Genomic DNA, 19,638 nt, shown 5'->3' with positions numbered 1-19,638 from the left:
GTACCCAAAAAATTAGCAGGATCCCGGTGCCAGTTTTATTTGCGGCTTTCTTGTACCAGGATGTGTTGGGATCAGGTTTGGCGGAATAGCAGAAGCAAGACTCGCTCTCTATTTCGAGGCACAGTTTATTCTGGGGCCTGTGTTTTAATGGCGCTGTTGAGCTGGGATGCATCAGGATCCGGCGTTTGAGGGGGTTGGGGGTGTAACAGGAGCAGCTAAACGTGCTCGTTATTCGTACGGCAGAATGGGGGTTCCTGGGGTGAAGGTGGAGCTGGAGGCGGGTGCCCGCGGCGGGGTTCGGCAGCGCGGCCGGGCTCGGATGCAGGGCGCGCCGCGTCCCATTGGCACACAGGGGCAGAGGCACTTTGTTCTCGGTTAGATTTTAAGGGGGGGGGGGGCCCAAATCGGCAGGATCCAGCTTCTTCCTTTCTCCCCGGCGGATGGGAGGGTTTTGGCTCTCCCCCTTGTTGGTTAACACGTGCTGGGGTGGGGCGCCCGGCTCCCCCCCCCCCCAAAGACCCTAACACTTCCCAGTGATGTGTGTCAGGTGAACTCTTTTAATTGTCCCCAGTGGGTAAATAACACACACACGGAGCAAATACTCCGCCCCAAACTTTGCTCCGCTGCCGGGGCTGGCTGGGGTTCCAGCGCCCAGGCTCGCCGATGTGCCCGGTCCCATTCCAGCGGCGGCTTCACCTGCGGGCGCTTGAGGTCTCCGGCAGCCTCCTGCCTCGCAGCGCCGCCAAGGAGCTCGCCCTTGGTGGCCCCGGACGGCCGGGCCGGGCCGGGCCGGGCCGGGGCGGGGCGGGGGGGGGGGGAGCTGGGACTCGGCCGCCGAGGGGCTGGGGCAATCCAAGGGGGACGGCGCCTCTGCGTGGCTAACGCCGCCCACCTCTCCCGGCGCCTCTTCCCCCGCGCCGCGCCGCGCCGAGCCGAGCCGAGCCGAGCCGGGAGAGACGCGCGGATGGGCAGCTCCGCGCCGGAGCCAGCCCCGTCCCTCCTCCCCGCCCCCTCCGCTATGTCTGTCTAGCCGGCGGCGGCGCCTGTCCGGCCGGGAGCCCCCCAAACTTCCCGCGGCTGCCCCCGACCCTGAACCCCCGGCCAGCGCCGTGGAGCAAGAAGCCAACTTCGGTCGTGCCTCTCGGCCACCCCCCTTCCCGGCCCGGCGCTGCTCCTCGCTCGAGTCCCCGGGCGGAGTTGGGGCTCCAAGTTTCCGTGTTAGTTTGAGGGGCTGCTTCGGCTGTCGCCTGCGGCTGGGTGCCGGGTGCCGGGGCACGACCGGCCCCGGGGGAGGCTCCTCTGCCTGTGGGGAGGCTCCCCGCCCTGATCAGTTGATCAGTTAGGGCGACTCAAGTCCCCTTGGACACGAGAAAGTCGCTGGTTTATATTTGGGGTTCAGTAGCGCCCTGGGCTGGGGCTGAAGACTCGGGGCTCTCTTTGCCCCCCGGGAAGAAGAAACGTCTGCTTCTGCTGGGAGCCGGTGGGCAATTGCGGTGATTGCTCCCGTCTGATCTTAGCCGGGAGGCTGGGGCTTAGCTAGTTAGTTTCGCTGCTGCTGGGAAGGGTCGCTCCCGTCCGTTGCTTCTCCAGGGCAGATCAGTAGGTGCATAGCTGAGTCCCTTTCGCATTGCGGAGCTCGCTCTCCCCTTTCATAACATAGTGAGACAAACGGGAGAGTAGCTTTAAAACAGCCTTCAATCCTAACAAGAGACTGGCCAAGAGGATCCGAAGCAGCTCCCATGGATGGCAGGCTCAAATCGGACTCGCTAAACTGGAGGTAGACTCCCTGTTTGTGGATCAAGGTAGGTTTTTTCTCCCCCCCCCCCCAAGTGTCTCCCTCTTATAATGAAGCATTTTTTTAATCTGTGTTTCAATGAGACAACGAAAATCCTCCCGGCTCACTTTCAGAACTCTTTCCCAGGGATCACAGTCTGGCACAGCCCCATTCCAACACAGTTTATTCTTGCCTAATGCAAAGTACAACTGCTGATTGGTCTTTGTGAGCTATAGTCTTAAACATAGTACCAATGATGTATCTAGAGGGAGGGTGTACCTGAAGACTTGAACAGCAGGAGTATATTGATTCCATTAGCAGAATTTACAGATCTACCAACAAATCCTTTTAGCACAATTTCTTTCCCAGATTTAAATTTATCTAAGTTTCTATCGCTAAAAAAGGTGGAAAGATGGAATGAGTTAGAGTAACTTCTAAATAAGTGCAATAAAAACAGCTTTCAGAGTAGCAGCCGTGTTAGTCTGTATTCGCAAAAAGAAAAGGAGTGCTTGTGGCACCTTAGAGACTAACAAATTTATTAGAGCATAAGCTTTCGTGAGCTTTTCGTGAGCTACAGCTCACTTCATGGATGCATCCGATGAAGTGAGCTGTAGCTCACGAAAGCTTATGCTCTAATAAATTTGCTAGTCTCTAAGGTGCCACAAGCACTCCTTTTCTTTTTAATAAAAACAGTGTATCTATAGGTAGGCAATTCACTGTGTATAGCCATGAACCAATTCTTTTTTTTTTTAAGTGACTAGTGATTCTGGGTGCTTCAGTTTTTGGGTGTCCAACATGAGATGCATTAAAGGAGACTGATTTTTCAGAGGGTGGGCATTCTGGGCAATGGTTTCTTATTTTAGCCATTTTCCTTGATCGTGAGCACAGTATTTTAAGAAAATGTATCCTTGTTATAATCAACTGGAGTTGAATAATTGGTTTTAGCAATAATTGGCCAGGCTTCCTGAAAGTTTGGCAAGAAACAACTGGCTTTACAACTTTGCTTAGTATGTGAAAGAATCAGTTAGGGGCGTTGCCAGTTTGTCACCAAGCAGTTATTTGTGACAAGCAGAGAGATCTAGGAAAATGTGTCCCCCAAAGCCCATGCTTGAACTGAATTGTATGTGGGGGAATATTGGCTAATGGTGGAAAATCAGAATCTTGAAATTATTCAAAATTCAGTATTTAAACTACTAGTAAAAACAGGATGGTATGTCTTGAAAATACTTCTTTAAAATATGGTGTTAAATTAAATTTTTCATAGCTGAATAAACATAAAGGAGAACAACACCACTTGACTTAATTGAAAGTGAAGAACAATTTAAGAAAACTTAATTAAGTAAAATCTACTAAGTATATTGATAATTTATGATGTAAAGCAGCTTTCTAAGAGGAGCCAGTGAATCCTTCCTCATTTCTTTCTGCCAGAGAAAGTAAGTGTGCGTGTGCACGTATGTGTATATAATTCATAGCACTAAGCCAAGAACAAAAATGTCAGCAGTCCTTCAACAAGATGTCCTTAAATACAAGCAGAAGAAGGGGAATGAGAAAGGATCAGATTCTGCTTTGTTACACTGATGTAAATCCCGAGTAACTCTGTTGAAGTCAATATTTGTTCTAGATTTATGTGAGATCAGAAGTTGTCCTAAAATGTCCTTTGCACCAAAAAAAAGGTAATACTACACCAAGAAACATTCCCTCTGTGACCACTCCAGGCACATCAAAATTTCCCAAGTGAAGAATAAATCAATCAAAAGCCAGAGTGAATAATAAATCAGGCAGTCAAGATTACCCTAATAATTTAATTACAGTTTCCAAAGAATAATAGTAACAATCAAGTCAGCAAGTTAACATCAACACTGGTGGCTCGATTCAGCCCTGACAGAATGAATGTCACAGAGGCCCAAATCCTCAAGGGTATGTACTAACTTCCACTGATTTCCTAAATACATTTGAGGATCTGGGCCATTGTTCCTGGGTGCAAAAAGTCTGCTTGGAGTTGAGATGCAGCTGCACAAGGCATCTCAAACTCCTGTTCCACCAGGGAACTTGCAAGTGGTTGGGGAGTGGCATTGTCTGTCTTAGTGATAGACTGATTCAGCATATTCCCTTGATAGCCTCTGCCACTGATGCTCCCTACGTATGGGAATGTTCTGGCAGAGCCCCTGGGTCAAATCAGTGTTGGAAACACAACCTGCCCTCTCTCCTGGGATGAGTGTTGCCCCCTAACCTGTAGCTGCCTGCACTCCATTCCAGTTTTATTTATACCCCTCAGTGCCAACAGAAGTGAATCAAGTCTACATACGCAGCCATTCTAATGTAAATTAAATACCGGTTAGCAAGGAGATAAGAGCATTTGTGTATTTTGTTTTTCCCCCCCCCCTTCAGAATCTGGATGCTGTGTTGGGGCTCTGACTGCTCTAGCTTTAGCAGAGGAACAGCCGGTCTCCATCTATCCTGACTATATATAAACTGGCCACTCCTCCTGTTTACCTTTCTCCTTTGAATCCCTCTCAGCTTCTTTTCAGTTGTTTTGCAACATCCTCCTCTCTGTCAAGCCTTGCCATTTGAAGAATGCAATTACCTGCCACTGGGGCATTTACGTTTCAAAAGACCTACCCAACTGTAATAGTATTAAATACAAGACTCAGATCCCCAAAGCAACATTATTCCCTTGCTCTCAAACTTTAGAGTTGTGGCACGTCTGCCAGGGGAAATACAATAAAATAAAATGGAAGCTCATGAATAAATAAGTTATTCCACTAGCCTGCTGTTCGTGGGTATTTTCTAGCTTATTTTTCTCTTTTTGCTGCTTTTTCTTTCTCTCCTCCCATCTTCCATTTTCATTAACTTCTAATTCTGTTCAAAAAGAAAAGGAGTACCTGTGGCATTTTAGAGACTAACACTTTATTTGAGCACAAGCATGCATCTGATGAAGTGAGCTGTAGCTCACAAAAGCTTATGCTCAGATAAATTTGTTAGTCTCTAAAGTGCCACAAGTCCTCCTTTTCTTTTTGCGGATACAGACTAACACGGCTGCTACTCTGAAACCTGTAATTCTGTTCAGTTGCTTCTTCTTTTTTTTTTAACCCACCTTTTTCTGTCCCTTTTGTTTTCTTCAAAAACAAAACAAAACCATGCTTCTTTCGCTTCCTGTTTATAAAATATGTATATCCCCTAGTCTGGTTCTTCTTAAACAACTAAATCCTCAGCTGGTAAAAATGGTCTTAAGGTATATCTACACTACAGCTGCTAGAGGTGTACCGCTGTAGTGTAGACGCTTCTTATTTCAACAGAAGGGGTTTTCCTGTTTTCTCTGGGAGACCGTAGCTATGTTGATGGAATAATTCTTTTGTTGACCTACCTGCACTAAGGGTTAGATTGACCTAATTACATTGTACAGGGTGCAAAACTTTTCACAGCCCTGAGTGATGTAGCTAGATTGATCAAATTTTTAAGTGTAGACTAGAACCATGGATCTGTTGACTTCAGTGGCGCTTCACCAATTCATGCTAGTTGAGCATCTATCCCATAGTTTATTTTCCTATTCTCTCCTCCTTGCTTCTGTGTCCTCTTCCATTATTCTTTGCCATATTCATCATTTTCTCTGCTTTTATCTTTCTGCCGTTCCTCTCCGGCATCAGTAACAAGAATTGTTGTTTTTCTCCTGCATCCCATACATATTAATTCCTCTAGAGGAAAACAATCTTCTCCAATCTGCAGGATGGATCTCTAAGCTGCAGGGTGGATTTCTCTTGCATAATTTGTTACCCCACTGGCTCTCATCCCCTTTCCCCTCGCTGATGGGTTGGGAAAGTGGCAGCCCATTGCAATGTCACCTTTGTACTTCAGTCCTCCCAAGCTGTGGTTAAAGTAGATTGAAGCAGGAAGGGGTGCTCTCGCTACACTAGCCATTAAGCAGTGCTCCCCATGATGCTCCTGCCTATCTTAGCCAGGGCTGGAGGGCAGCTCCCTTCTGATTTTTACCAGAGGAGGTACCGTCAGCTTCTACTGACTTTAGCACTTGTGTAACAGGGAAGGGGGACACTGAGGCACTGTTACGTGTAACCCTTGTAAACTCCCCTTCTCCCTGTAACTCAGTGCAACTCTTTGCTAAAACACAGGTTAGAGTCCTGTCTTTTCAGGACTTTTCAGAACATGTTACACAGGGTTAAACATCGGGACTATTGTATATAAAATCCTGAAAAGTGGGCGTTAATAGTTCCCAGTCAAGTTCAAAGAGGGTACCATACAGTTTCTTAGGCTATTTCTACACAGTATGGCACTGCAGCAGTGCAGCTGTAGTGATACAGCATGTGTGGTAAAGATGCTCTATGCTCATTGTAGAGAGCTCTCCCATTCGTATGATAAAACCACCTCTGTGAAAGGCAAAAGCTATGTCGGTGGGAGAAGCTTTCTTGCAGACATAGTGCTGTGCGCACAGGCCCTTATGTTGGTGTAACTTGCATCACTCAGGGGTGTGAATATTCCACCCTCATGAGCAACGTAAGTTTTGCTGACATAAGTGATAGGGTAGACATAGCCTTAGGGAAGGTCTACACTTAAAATGCTGCTGTAACACTGCTGCAGTGCTTCAGTGAAGAAGCTACTATACTGAGGGGAGAGCTTCTCCCGTCAGTGTAGTTAATCCATCTCCATGAGAGGCAGTAATGCTGTCTACACTGGGGTTAGCTGATATAACTACGTCATTCAGGGGTTTGAAAAATCACACCCCTGTGCGATGTAGTTATCCTGATGTAAGTTTATAGTGTAGTCCTGGCCTTAGTAAAAAACACATTTAATGCACACAGAAAACATAAATAGTAGAAAATACCTTATAAATAGTATTTGGAATACTATGAATAACTTTTAAATGTAGGCTGTTAAGCAATGCATCTACTGGTGTTCCTTATATAGATTTACATGTATTCAAATGTACAGTTCCAACATAACATTCTGTACTTCAGCACACACAACTAAACACCCTCCTTCTGATCTCCCCTCAGAGCTGATTTCTTACTCTTTATGGTGTGGTGGTATGTAGTGTGTGCCACCTAAACTCTTCAGAGCTTGAAAGAATTTCAGCGACTGAGTCCCTTCAAACACTGCGGCAGAACAAGCTGTCGGCAAACAAAAGATCTGGGGATCTTTACAGTTAGCAGCATTCCAGCTCTTGGGTTAATAGCTTAATGGTCCATAGTTGCTGGTGAAGCAGAAATCTACAGCCTGTATCCAAAGTGGTTCAGGTATTGGGATCAAATATTAATTCTCTGCTTCATGCTTCTATACTATCCCCTCTCCTCCCAGTGATGAGAGTTAGTGCTACCATTCAGATTTCACTGCAGGAATCTAATGATGTCTGAGGAGAGCATGTTGCATAAAGCAATGGGACTTTTGTCATTGGGAGCAGGATTGGGCCCATAATTTGTAATGTGCTTTGGGATGAAATGCATTCTATTAATGTAATATATGATTACTACCAATGAGAACACAGGTATTTAAAAAACTGGGAACTGTCCTCAACGGTATTTTCCTTTTAATATGGGGATTTTATTGTATCTTTATAGTTGTTTTAACAACTGAAATACAATTATGGTTTTTTAAACTACCAAATTGGCTAATAATTCTGAAGCTGCTTTTTAATTTTGTTAAATGTTGTTTATGACAACTTTAAAGAAAATCAAATAGGGCCATAAAATAGGGTTTGACTTTGAAAAGGGCAAATCTAATTATTGTAACATCTATTTAAGTAAGGTTTCAGTGGTTTAGTTCTAACATAGTGGCATGTATTGAATAAGGGTTTAAGCATTGTATTGTAGCAGCAAGATTTTTTTTTTTTTTTTTTTTTTTTTTTTGTGGATAGCCTACACATGAAGAAGCTGCTTTATAGAATCCTCTCAAGCTAAAATGCTCTGTAATTCACATATTTATACATGATAAAGCTCACCTAATATTTGCAATGGAAAACATGTTTACCCTCATGGGTTATGCAAATACCAGCACTCGCCCGTTCAAGTTGGTGAGAGTTGAGGATGCACAAAGAATGCATGGTTGGGTCCCATATGATATTTTACTACAGCCCCATTTGCAAGGCATAATTAAAGGCATGTTATTATTTCCATTATAAGCCGTTATTTTTCAGGGAGTTGTAACTTGCTCTTAATGTCTGCAGGGCAGGCCAGGAGCAAATACATTTTCCTACAGATTAATAAAAATGTTTGACTGATATAGAGGTGCCAAACCAAGAAGTGATTAACTCTTTCAGATACTTGGGGTATTCAATAGCTCAAAGCAGAAACGCTGCAGCTCTTACTTTTGTTCTTGAAGTTAACAAGTAAATCTAAAGTGCCCTAATCTGCAAACACTTAGTAATAGGCAGAGTGCTTACCTGTCATTTCATTGAGCCAACCTCCTCTAAGGGCTGTTAAGTAGTTGAGGTTAGAATGAAGATCCTGCCTCCTTACTGTCCCTCTCACCATGGAGGGTGGGCCGTTCAAAGGCCAAGATCCTAGATGGCACTAAGGCACATTGACTGTAAAGGGACTGCATATGAGCTTAGAATTAAGCATGTGCTTAAGAGCCTCATCCAGCTCCTATTAAAGTCAATGGACAGACATCAAGGACCTGTTCTAAGTCCCAGTGAAGTCATTGGGGATGCTTCCATTGATTTCAGTGGAAGTTGGATTGAACACTTGTTGGCTTCTTCAATAGGAGCTGAATCTAGCCTAGTGGTTCTCAAACAGTGTGTTGTGACCATCAGCAAATGGGGTTGCGGCAATCCCTAGTGTGTGGAAGTGTGTGGAGGTTACCAGTGGAGTTCCTCAGGGATCGGTTTTGGGACCAATCTTATTTAATTTTTTTATTACTGACCTTGGCACAAGAAGTGGGAGTGTGCTAATAAAGTTTGCAGATGATACAAAGCTGGGAGGTATTGCCAATTTGGAGAAGGATCGGGATATTATACAGGAGGATCTGGATGACCTTGTAAACTGGAGTAATAGTAATAAGATGAAATTTAATAGTGAGAAGTGTAAGGTTATGCATTTAGGGATTAATAACAAGAATTTTAGTTATAAGTTGGGGACGCATCAATTAGAAGTAACGGAAGAGGAGAAGGACCTTGGAGTATTGGTTGATCATAGGATGACTATGAGCTGCCAATGTGATATGGCTGTGAAAAAAGCTAATGCGGTTTTGGGATGCATCAGGAGAGGCATTTCCAGTAGGGATAAGGAGGTTTTAGTACCGTTATACAAGGCACTGGTGAGACCTCACCTAGAATACTGTGTGCAGTTCTGGTCTCCCATGTTTAAAAAGGATGAATTCAAACTGGAGCAGGTACAGAGAAGGGCTACTAGGATGATCCGAGGAATGGAAAACTTGTCTTATGAAAGGAGACTTAAGGAGCTTGGCTTGTTTAGCCTAACTAAAAGAAGGTTGAGGGGAGATATGATTGCTCTCTCTAAATATATCAGAGGGATAAATATAGGAGAGGGAGAGGAATTATTTCAGCTCAGCACCAATGTGGACACAAGAACAAATGGGTATAAACTGGCCACCAGGAAGTTTAGACTTGAAATCAGACGAAGGTTTTTAACCATCAGAGGAGTGAAGTTTTGGAATAACCTTCCAAGGGAAGCAGTGGGGGCAAAAGATCTATCTGGTTTGAAGATTCTACTCGATAAGTTTATGGAGGAGATGGTATGATGGGATAATGGGATTTTGGTAAGTAATTGATCTTTAAATATTCAGGGTAAATAGGCCAAATCCCCTGAGATGGGATATTAGATGGATGGGATCTGATTTACTATAGAAAATTCTTTCCTGGGTATCTGGCTGGTGAATCTTGCCCATGTGCTCAGGGTTTAGCTGATTGTCATATTTGGGGTCGGGAAGGAATTTTCCTCCAGGGCAGATTGGAGAGGCCCTGGAGGTTTTTTTGCCTTCCTCTGTAGCATGGGGCATGGTTGACTGGAGGGAGGCTTCTCTGGTCCTTGAAGTTTTGAACCATGATTTAAGGACTTCAATAGCTCAGACATGGGTGAGGTTTTTCATAGGAGTGGGTGGGTGACGTTCTGTGGCCTGCGCTGTGCAGGAGGTCGGACTAGATGATCAGAATGGTCCCTTCTGACCTTAGTATCTATGAATCTATGAATCTATTTTGCTCTGCACAGTGAGACCTTGCATGTACAGTGCATGCAAGGTCATGATGCATGGGGGACGCCATTTTGTAGAGCAAAATGGCATCCTCTGTGGGACATGACCTTTCATTTAATATGCGTATGAGGAGGTCACATTGTGCAAAGGATGACATTTTGCTCTTCAAAATGGCGTACTTCATGCTGTCTGGTGTCCTTGGAGGAAATAATTCATTAAAATGGGTCATGCCAGCAAAAAGTTTTGAGAACTGCTGATCTTTTCCTAAGAGCTTTAGAGAATCGGAGCCCAAGGGATCAGTTACTGGCTCCCACAAGCGCAAGGACTGCAATTGTGGCAGCTCTCATACAGTTTATGCAAGCCAGCTCTCTGTACCCTGCCCCCCGTGTATGGATTAAAGACTATCTAGCCCTTAGCATGGTGAATATTGTAATGAACTGTTAGATCTTGGATGTTTTAATTCACTCCACACTGAAAGTTGGCAAAGTGCTCTAAGCCTGTCAGCATTTTCTCCTCCCAAGGTTTTATTTAAATATATTTGGCCATGTTGTCATTTGAATGTAGCAAAAACAAACAAAAACCAACCAGAGAACTACTTTCAGTTGGTTTCATACTTTTCCCCCTTCCCTCCCCACCCAACATGTCTTAGTGGGAAAAAGAAAAATGCACTTTAATTTTTGCAGCTAAATAATATTTTGTTGAACTGGGATTTATTGCTATGTTTTGTTTCTTTTAAACAGCTGTTTATAAATGGAAACCATCTAGGTACAAAACAAACAAAAAAAACCCCAAACAAATTCGCCTTAAAATTTTCCCTACAATTGCAGTGGGTGTGATTAATTAAAAGCTTATTCTGGTTCTAGAGTGTTCCCCATTTTGAAGTATAGGGAATCTCTCTGAAGTCAAACTGAACTGATTAAGGCCCTGACCCTGCACACTCATGCATGTTTAACTTTACACATTGGGGATGGTCCATTTTAGTTGGGACCAAAGTGTGCTCACTGTATTCCACAAAATTGCAATAACTGAAAGAATTTAGAGAAGATTTTTCTCCATTTTCTTGTTCTGTTTGTTCCATTCTGCATTTGACAGGACTCTCTCTCCTTTATAGTCTGGGTCTCTCATCTTGCATCAGGATCCGCTAGCATGGACACCTCTCACTGTGTGAAGTCCCCTTGAAGCCAGTGGGGTCCATGTGCAGGGCTATATGGACTAGGCTGAAGGATTGTGGCAAAACCTAATGCATGTGCTTAGCTTTAAGCACCTGGTAGTCTTAACGATGTCGGACTATTCATGTTTCAAGTTAAGCACAGGCATAGGTGAAAATCCTGGCCCTACTGAAGTCAATGACAAAACTCCCACTGGCTTCAGTGGGGCCAGGTTTTCACACTCAGGTTATATCTACATTGCTCTGCAGTTTGGACTATGGGGATGTGAATAGCAGTGGACACCAAAGTGCTGTGCTGTAACTCTTCCCCCTCTCTTCCTCCCCCAACCGCGTTCTCTCCCCTGCACCCCCAGGTGTGGATGCTGTGGGCGCAAATTAAAAGTTCTTACTTCACATTAATTGGACCTGTTTGAAGAAAACATGATAATGGCAGCTGGGAGAACCTAACTTCCCCCTAAGCCACGCAGCTGCCAAGCAGTCTATCAAGTGCCATGTACTTCAGGTGCCCCTCCTCCCACTGCCATACTGCTTCTGCCCTCTGCCTTGGAGCCCCTCGCCAACTGCTCCTGGGAGTCTCCTGCTTGCTGTGTGTGTGTGTGGCGGGGGTTATGCATCTTTAGGAAAATGTGATTGTAAAATCAAAAAAGAGACTCTGGTTGTAGTACCAGCTCCTTTGAACTCATTTTTGAATCTGTATAAGTTTCACTGTGTCCCCTTTAAGGCCCCAGTCTCTCTCCCATTAAAGTCAATGGCAAACTTCACATTGACTTCAAAGAGAGCAGCATTGAGCCCCAAATTTAGTTTGGTATTTCTGTACATGTATATTTTATACCTGTTGACATGACCAGAATACTACCTGTTTGTATATAACCTTTCCCTAGAATAGATAGAAAAGCACCATTACAATGTGTTGTGCCAATGTGCAGCATTTTCCTGCATATTAAAATGTATTAATAGCTACTTAATTCTACTCGCAAAGATGATACATGATGATGCTAATGGAGCTGGTGAGATGTATTGCACCAATGTTCAGTAGTAGTATTTAATAAACTACTTATTTTCAGGCAATTCCTTCTCTTTATTAGTTCCGATGAGAGCTGGGATAGTGCCTCAAAAAAGTCTGAATATTCACCCAAATAGAACATTCAGTTGCTGGGTCTGTGTTCAGGTCCTTTCTGTGTTTGCAATCCACAGATATTCTTGCAAATGCTTTTTCTGACTGAATGGTTGTGGAAACAATGAAGTTTTAAATGAACTGCAGGAATGTTCAAGGAAACCAATTTCTGCTTCGTGGGGTGACCAGACAGCTAATGCCTTCCTGAAAAGCTGGGGTGGGCATTGGAGGGCGGTGGCCTCATAAATAGTAGTGGTGAATTGGTGCTCCACGAAGTTCTCGGATCCAAAAAGACTGAGGATTCTAAGTAGAGGTAGAGATGAGTTTCACTTCACTTCTGAACCTTGGAAGTGAAACATGGATTTTTATGGATCTAAACAGACTTGAAAATTTGAGGTCCTCTGGACCTGAAAGTGTGGTTCAGGCCTCTCTCTAGGACTCCCACTTTAGTTAGTCAAAAACTCCTTAAAGCAGAGTGTTCTATATTTTTACTAGGGCCCCGTCTACTCTGGCAAGTTTGTGCAAAGTAAAGCTTTGAGCACTGTAACTCCCGAGGTGCACACATGGCCAAGCCACTTAACACGCAGAAACTGCACAGATGCAGCACTCTGGAAAAAAACCACCCTAATGAGAGGCGTAGTTTCCTGCACCGGGGCGACAGCGCTGCGGTGTCAGTGTAGAGCCCATGGTGATTATAGTGCTGCGATTGGCCTCTGGGAGGTGTCCCACAATGCCTGTTCTCATCAGTTTGAACTCTGCTGCCCTGTCCTCAGGTGACCAACTGTCAGCCCCACCCTGTACATTCCTTTTGCAAATTTGAAAGTCCCCTTTCTGTTTGCTCGGTGATGCATGCAGTGGTGCATCTGTCCAGGTGGCCGTGCTTGCTCCACACACCAGGCGATCCCCCGCGTGGAGCAATGCCGAGCTGCTGGACCTCCTCAGCATTTGGGGAGAGGAGGCAGTGGAGTCACAGCTGTGCTCCAGCCATTGGAATTATGATACCTACGGAGAGATTTCTAGATGCATGATAGAAAGGGGCCATGACCGGGACACATTGCAGTGCAGGGCAAAGTGAAGGAGCTGCGGAACACCTGCCACTCCAGTGCTACGCCCACAAGCTGCTGGATCTACAAAGAATTGGACGTGATACTCTGGCGACCCCACCTCCACTGTAAAGGACCTTGTGGATGGTTTGTTTGCTTGCATGCCAGTCGAGAATGGACTGAGCCCGGAGGAGGCAATCTTGGACGAAGAGGGGTAGGAGGTCCCAGAGGCAGATGACGACTCGGAGGCCAGAGATACATGCAGTCAGGAGCTCTTGTCTACTCCAGAGGAGCCTAGCTAGTCACAGCAGTCAGATCTTGGTGAACCGCAAACAGGAGAGGAGGCCCCTGGTGAGTGGATCTGATTTCGGGAATTGCTGAAGCGAGTTGTTAGGGGTTAGAGAGTTGCAGAAAGCAGGCTTGTCTCCCACCTCATACCTAGCCTGAGTGGCCGAACAGGCTGTTGATACACTTCCTCATTTTCCTCTTCCTTCAGCGATCTCCAGGAAACTCTCATGGAGATACTGGGCAATCTGCTGCCGCAGGTTCCTCGGCAGAGCTGCTTTGTTTCTTGCCCCATTAACGATAACTTTCCTGCGCCACTCTGCCCTGACGGGTGAGGAGACCATTGCTGCACACAGGCTAGCCGCACAGGCGCTAGGGCAGAAGCCGCAGGCTTGGAGAAGACCCTCCCTTGATTCCCTGCTCACCTTCAGCAGCGAGATTTCTTCCATAATGATCACCTCCTGTAGAAAGTATGGGGACAGGAATGATTATCAGGCCCACCCTACAGGGCTGGCTCTCACCAAGTGCCCAAGAGCCACGTGCCCAGTGTTACAGCAGGGTCTGGGAACAGTGATTTACCCTGGCCCTGTGGCTACTCACTATTTTGGGGGTCTTGTAGCTCATGTGTGCTTGCCTGGGGTCAGCCAGTTAGTGACAGGTGTGTGAGTACTGGCTGTGTTTTAAAGCACTGAATCAGAGTTGTGTTTAACTTCACAGAGATGATCTTGGGAGCACAGCCTCCCTCTTTATCATTGGCAGAATGGCTGTGCAGAATTAGAAAGCATCCAAGAAGAATTAAGGAGGACTTTCTGCGTGAGGTTATGATGCACTCCACCACCGAGAAAAAATAATTGAAGGAGTGGCAGGACAGTGAGAAGAGGGACCGAAAGGAGAACGTGGCACACCAGAAAGAAGCCACAGAGTGGCTCTTAACAGTTATGGAGCATCAAGTGGACATGCTCCAGGGGATACTAGCTCTTCGAACCGAGCAGCCCCGCACCTACCCTTCCCTACAGCCACTGTCGCAAATCTCTTCCCCATTTGCTCCCCCTACACCACCAACACACTTTTATCAACCTCCTGGCTCCACTCTCTATCTGCAGCATTCAGCTCCTCCCTCCTCACAGTCCAGCAGTGTTGTCTCCCACCACCCATTGCACTCAACCCCCATCCCTCTGCAGTTTGGCCCTGCTGAAGTACAGCAACTGCTGTATCGCACTCCAAAGGAGAAGGTTGGGTATGATCCCTGGACATACACAAATCTGTAGCCATCATGGGACCCCTCCTCCTCTTAAGACCTTCTCTTCCCCCTCCCTGCTGATGATTTTTTTTTCATTTGAGTTTCTCCTCTGGTGGTTGCCTTTTATTAAAAGAATTGTTTGTTTGAAAGCAGTCTTTATTCTATTAAGTGAAAGCAAAAAGAGCACTGAAAAGCAACATACAGTTATGTTAAGGTCCCTTCTTGTATCATGTGCACTAATCACCTCCTAGCATTACAAGCACTGCAATCTCGAGCACAGCAACAAATATTAGTGGCTTTCAGCTTCAAATTGCTGCCTCAAAGCATCCCTGATCCTTATGGCCCTCTAATAGCCCTGGTCTCTAACTGTTCAAACTCAGTCTCCAGGCACTGAGCCTCTGTGGTCCAGCCCCGAGTGAAGCTTTCACCCTTCCCTTCACAAATATTATGGCACGTATTGCACGTGGCTATAAGCATAGGAATATTGTCATCAGCCATGTCCAGCTTCCCATACAGGCATTGCCAGCGGACTTTTAAATGGCCAAATAGACACGCTACAGTCATTCTGCACTTGCTCAGCCTGTTGTTGAACTGCTTCTTGCTGTCAAGTTTCCCTATGTATGGCTTCATGAGCCACGGCATTAAGGGGTAGGCAGTGTCTCCCAGGATCACACTGGGCATTTCAACTTCCCCTAGGGTGATCTTCTGGTCAGGGAAGAAAGTCCCTGCCTGCAGCTTCTTGAACAGCTACTAATATCTGTGAAACGCCCACAGGGATCCACAAGTGCCTAGAGAATCATTGAGGATTAATGTACGTGGTGACTAGGTGGTGTGGTGCCAGAATTGGATGTGTGTGCCATCTATTGCCCCTCCACAGTTAGGGAAGCCCACTTGTGCAAAGCCATCCACAGTGTCATGCACGTTGCCCAGATTGATGGTCTTTTAGATTAATGGCCCTCCACGCTTCCATCAACACGACTCCAGTGGTCGACTTTCCTAATCTGAACTGATTAGCGACTGATTGGTAGCAATATGGAGTAGCCAGCTTCCACAGTGCAATCACCATGCGCCTCTCCAGCGACGCAGTAGCTCTCATTCTCGTGGCCTTGCGCCGCAGGGCTGGGGTGAGCTCATCACACAGTCCCATGAATTTGGCTTTCCCCATGCGAAAGTTCTGCATCTACTGCTCGTCATCCCAGACGTGCATCACAATGTGATCCCACCACTCAGTGCTTGTTTCCCGAGCCCCAAAGTGGCGTTCCACTATGGCCAGCACCTCCGTGAATGCCACAAGCCATCTCATGTTGTAGCTAGTATGCGTGGCGAGATCAATGTTTTACTTCTCTTGCCTTTGTAGTTTAAGGAATAACTCCACTGCCACTCCTGACATGTTGGTCAGTGCGTGCCTCATATTGGTCAACAGCTTGGGATCCATTCCTGCAGCCAGAAAGAGGCAGGACAGGGCGCGCAGTACCCAAACCATTGAAAGATGGCACCAAATGTAGACAGAAGCACAGGGATTGCTGGGATGCGAAGCAATGCATCATGGGGCATTGGGATAGGACCCAGGATGCCCCGCAACTCCTTCCGCCTTCCCACAAGTCTTAGTGGCAAAAAAGAAAGAGGTGCTCTGTAGGATAGCTGCCCAGAGTGCACCGCTCTGAATAGCGCTGCAAGTGTGAACACGCTATTGCTCAGGCAGCTGTCAGTATGAACACACAACAGCGATTTTCCTTCGGTGCTCTCTGAGCGGCGCTCTAACTGACGGCGCTCTAACTTTGCAAGTGTAGACGTGTCCTAGGTTTCACAGAAACAATTTACAGTAACAACTGTAAACTGTAGTATTTTTGCTGTTCAAGAGCCTCTATAAACATCTTGGAGATTTAGGACTTGGCTAAGAAACCAAAACAACACTATTACTTTCAGCAGTAAACATCTTTCAAAACATCCAAAAATCCCATATAACTTCAGGTGCTCAGTCTGCAAAGTGCAATTAGATATATAGCAAAGGAAATGAGTTGTTAAGCAAAATTTGAAGAAGTCTGATTTCTACCATACATCCTCAGTGATTCCATCCCATTTTCACTGTACTCTTTAAATATGTTCTCTTTCTACACATGTGCGCATGTACACACATGCATGAGTCTGAGGGATTTTAATGAAAGAAGCACAAACAGTTGTGGCAATATTGCATGGCAAGAAAAGTAATCTCTCGAACAACCAGGTCCCAAACCATCTCGGGTATTACAGGCTAAAAAACAACCAATCCTTTGAACTTCACCTGGAAACTTACAGGCAGCCAGTTCAGATTCCAGAACACTGTTTTAATAATGTGCTTTCTGTGGCTGCATCTATGCTTGGAATGTGGTACTCACTTTCCAGTGCTAGCAACAGTGTAAGTGCTAATGTAGACAAGGTTTAGTCATCTTCAGTATGTCAGAACAGATTTGTAACCTGTCAGAGCTAGTTTTCGTGACATGGTGTTGCTGAAAACACAAGTTTGGGGGCTGTATATTCGGAGGCTTCACTTCACAGAACAGGAAAAGTCCCTCCCTATGAGGTACCTGGATGACTTTTTAATTCTAGTCATGTCTTCACAAGGAAGGTATTGTGGAACTGATGAAATTTAGAGAAGAAGAAAAGAAATGGTTAGAGGGTGGGGAGAAATTTAGGATTTAAAATGAGAAATCAGTTATGTGTAACTTGTAGGTAGTTGCCTCAGAGGGTGGGTGGGGGAACAGTTTACAACTGCGAAAGATGTACATTTCAAGGAGAGAAAGGAACAATTCGCAGGATTAGAGTTATAACTAGGAGTAATAGGATGAAAATACAAAAGAGAAAATTTTGCACTGAATATCAGGAAAATCTTTCTGGTATGAATTTATTCCCCACCTTCTCTTGGACCAAATGCAAGATTTGTGTGTGTGTGTGTGTGTGTGTGTGTGTGTTTTAATTATTAATTAGAGATCATAGACTCTAAGGATAGAAAAGATTTTCCATTCTTAGAGTCTATGATCTCTAATTAATAATTTAAAAAAAAAACAACCACACACACACACACATATATACCACACCCACAAAAATCTTGCATTTGGTCTAAGAGAAGGTGGGGAATAAATTCATACCAGAAAGATTTTCCTAATATTCAGTGCAAATAGATTTTCATCCTATTACTCCTAGTTATAACTCTAATCCTGCTAATTGTTCCTTTCTCTCCTTGAAATGTACAGGGGTCCATCTGTATGGATTCAATTGCAGGGTGGGCCTAAAGGCCCAGTTCTGAAACCCCTTGCACTAGTATTCCATTCACTTTATATCCAGTTTCTTTGTGGAAATAGTGTGGACAGAGCACTGGATTTAGAGTCAGGAGACTTGAGTTCCGTTTCCCACATCTACAGCTGACCTGCCGTGTGACCTTGGACAAGTCACTTAACCTCTCTGGGCCTTGGTCTGTTTGTCTCATTTATTTAAATGATTAACTCTTCGTGGCTTAATTGCCTCTTACTATGTGAATGTACACTGCCTAGCACAATGGGGCCCTCCTCTCATTTGAGGCCTCTAGACCAGGGGTTCTCAACCTTTTTTTTTCTGAGCCCCTCCCCCCAACATACAATAAAAACTCCAAAGCCCCGCTGTGCCACAACTGTTTTTCTGCATTTAAAAGTCAGGGCTGGCATTGGGGGTAGCAAGCAGGACAATTACTCAGAGCCCTACACCAGAGGGGGCACCCTAAAACTAAATTGCTCAGGCTTCACCTTCAGCCCTGTGTAGTGGGGTTCAGGGCCCTGGGCTGCAGTCCTGATTTTCTGCCCTGGGCCCCAGATAGTCTAATGCTGCCCATGCTTCGCGGCCCCCCTGAAACCTCCTGGCAGCCCCCAGGACCCAGGTTGAGACCCATGGCTCTAGATATTACTATAATATAAATATTGATAATATTGGATGTTAATTGGACTGCTCGGGTGAATAAGAATTTCCTGAACAGATGCTGCAGGACTGAGCCCAATATGAAATTCAGCACATCTCAAAAAAGGTATACTGGCATTAGAAAAAGTTCAGAAAAGGGCAACTAAAATGATTAGGGGTTTGGAACGGGTCCCATATAAGGAGAGATTAAAAAGTCTAGGACTTTTCAGCTTGGAAGAGAGGAGACTAAGGGAGGATATGATAGAGGTATATAAAATCATGAGTGGTGTGGAGAAAGTGAATAAGGAAAAGTTATTTACTTGTTCCCATAATATAAGAAGTAGAGGCCACCAAATGAAATTAATGGGCAGCAGGTTTAAAACAAATAAAAGAAAGTTCTTCTTCACACAGCGCACAGTCAACCTGTGGAACTCCTTGGCTGAGGAGTTGTGAACGCTAGAACTATAACAGGGTTAAAAGAAATAAATAGGATAAATAAAAGGATAAATTCATGGAGGTTAAGTCCATTAATGGCTATTAGCCAGGATGGGTAGGGAATAGTGTCCCTAGCCTCTGTTTATCAGAGGGTGGAGATGGATGGCAGGAGAGAGATCACTAGATCACTACCTGTTAGGTTCACTCCCTCTGGGGCACCTGGCATTGGCCACTGTCGGTAGACAGGATACTGGGCTGGATGGACCTTTGGTCTGACCCAGTATGGCCATTTTTATGTTCCATCCATCTCATTCCAACGTACTGTGGACATTTTCCTCCTTACAGAGTTCTTTCAGCTAAAGTGTACAATATTCACATCAAATAGCATATCTTGGTTTTAAATTGTGCTCCTGATAATAGCTGAGCATCATTAAAACTACCCGACAAATAAGATTATTGTCTCTCTGCAGAGAGACATTTTTCCTTTATCATCGAACTGTGCTGATGTTGACCTGGACA

The 19,638-nt window shown here is 45.2% G+C and overlaps 1 protein-coding gene across 2 annotated transcripts in view; it reads left to right on the top strand.

Moving 5' to 3' along the window:
- Positions 1–924: 924 nt before the first annotated feature.
- Positions 925–19,638, top strand: part of KCNS3 (potassium voltage-gated channel modifier subfamily S member 3) — a 29,051-nt gene continuing 10,337 nt past the window's right edge. The window contains exon 1 of one of the 2 annotated variants that reach the window (XM_038396145.2): positions 925–1,802. The gene's annotated coding sequence lies outside the window, so the exon portion shown is untranslated. The remainder of the gene's footprint in view (positions 1,803–19,638) is intronic. The other variant, XM_043510219.1, reaches the window with a different exon arrangement.

This window comes from Dermochelys coriacea, chromosome 3 (assembly GCF_009764565.3).
Source record: "Dermochelys coriacea isolate rDerCor1 chromosome 3, rDerCor1.pri.v4, whole genome shotgun sequence".
NCBI lineage: Eukaryota > Metazoa > Chordata > Testudines > Dermochelyidae > Dermochelys > Dermochelys coriacea.
Note: the sequence above shows the minus strand (reverse complement) of the source record. Positions and strands in the feature narration are given on the sequence as shown.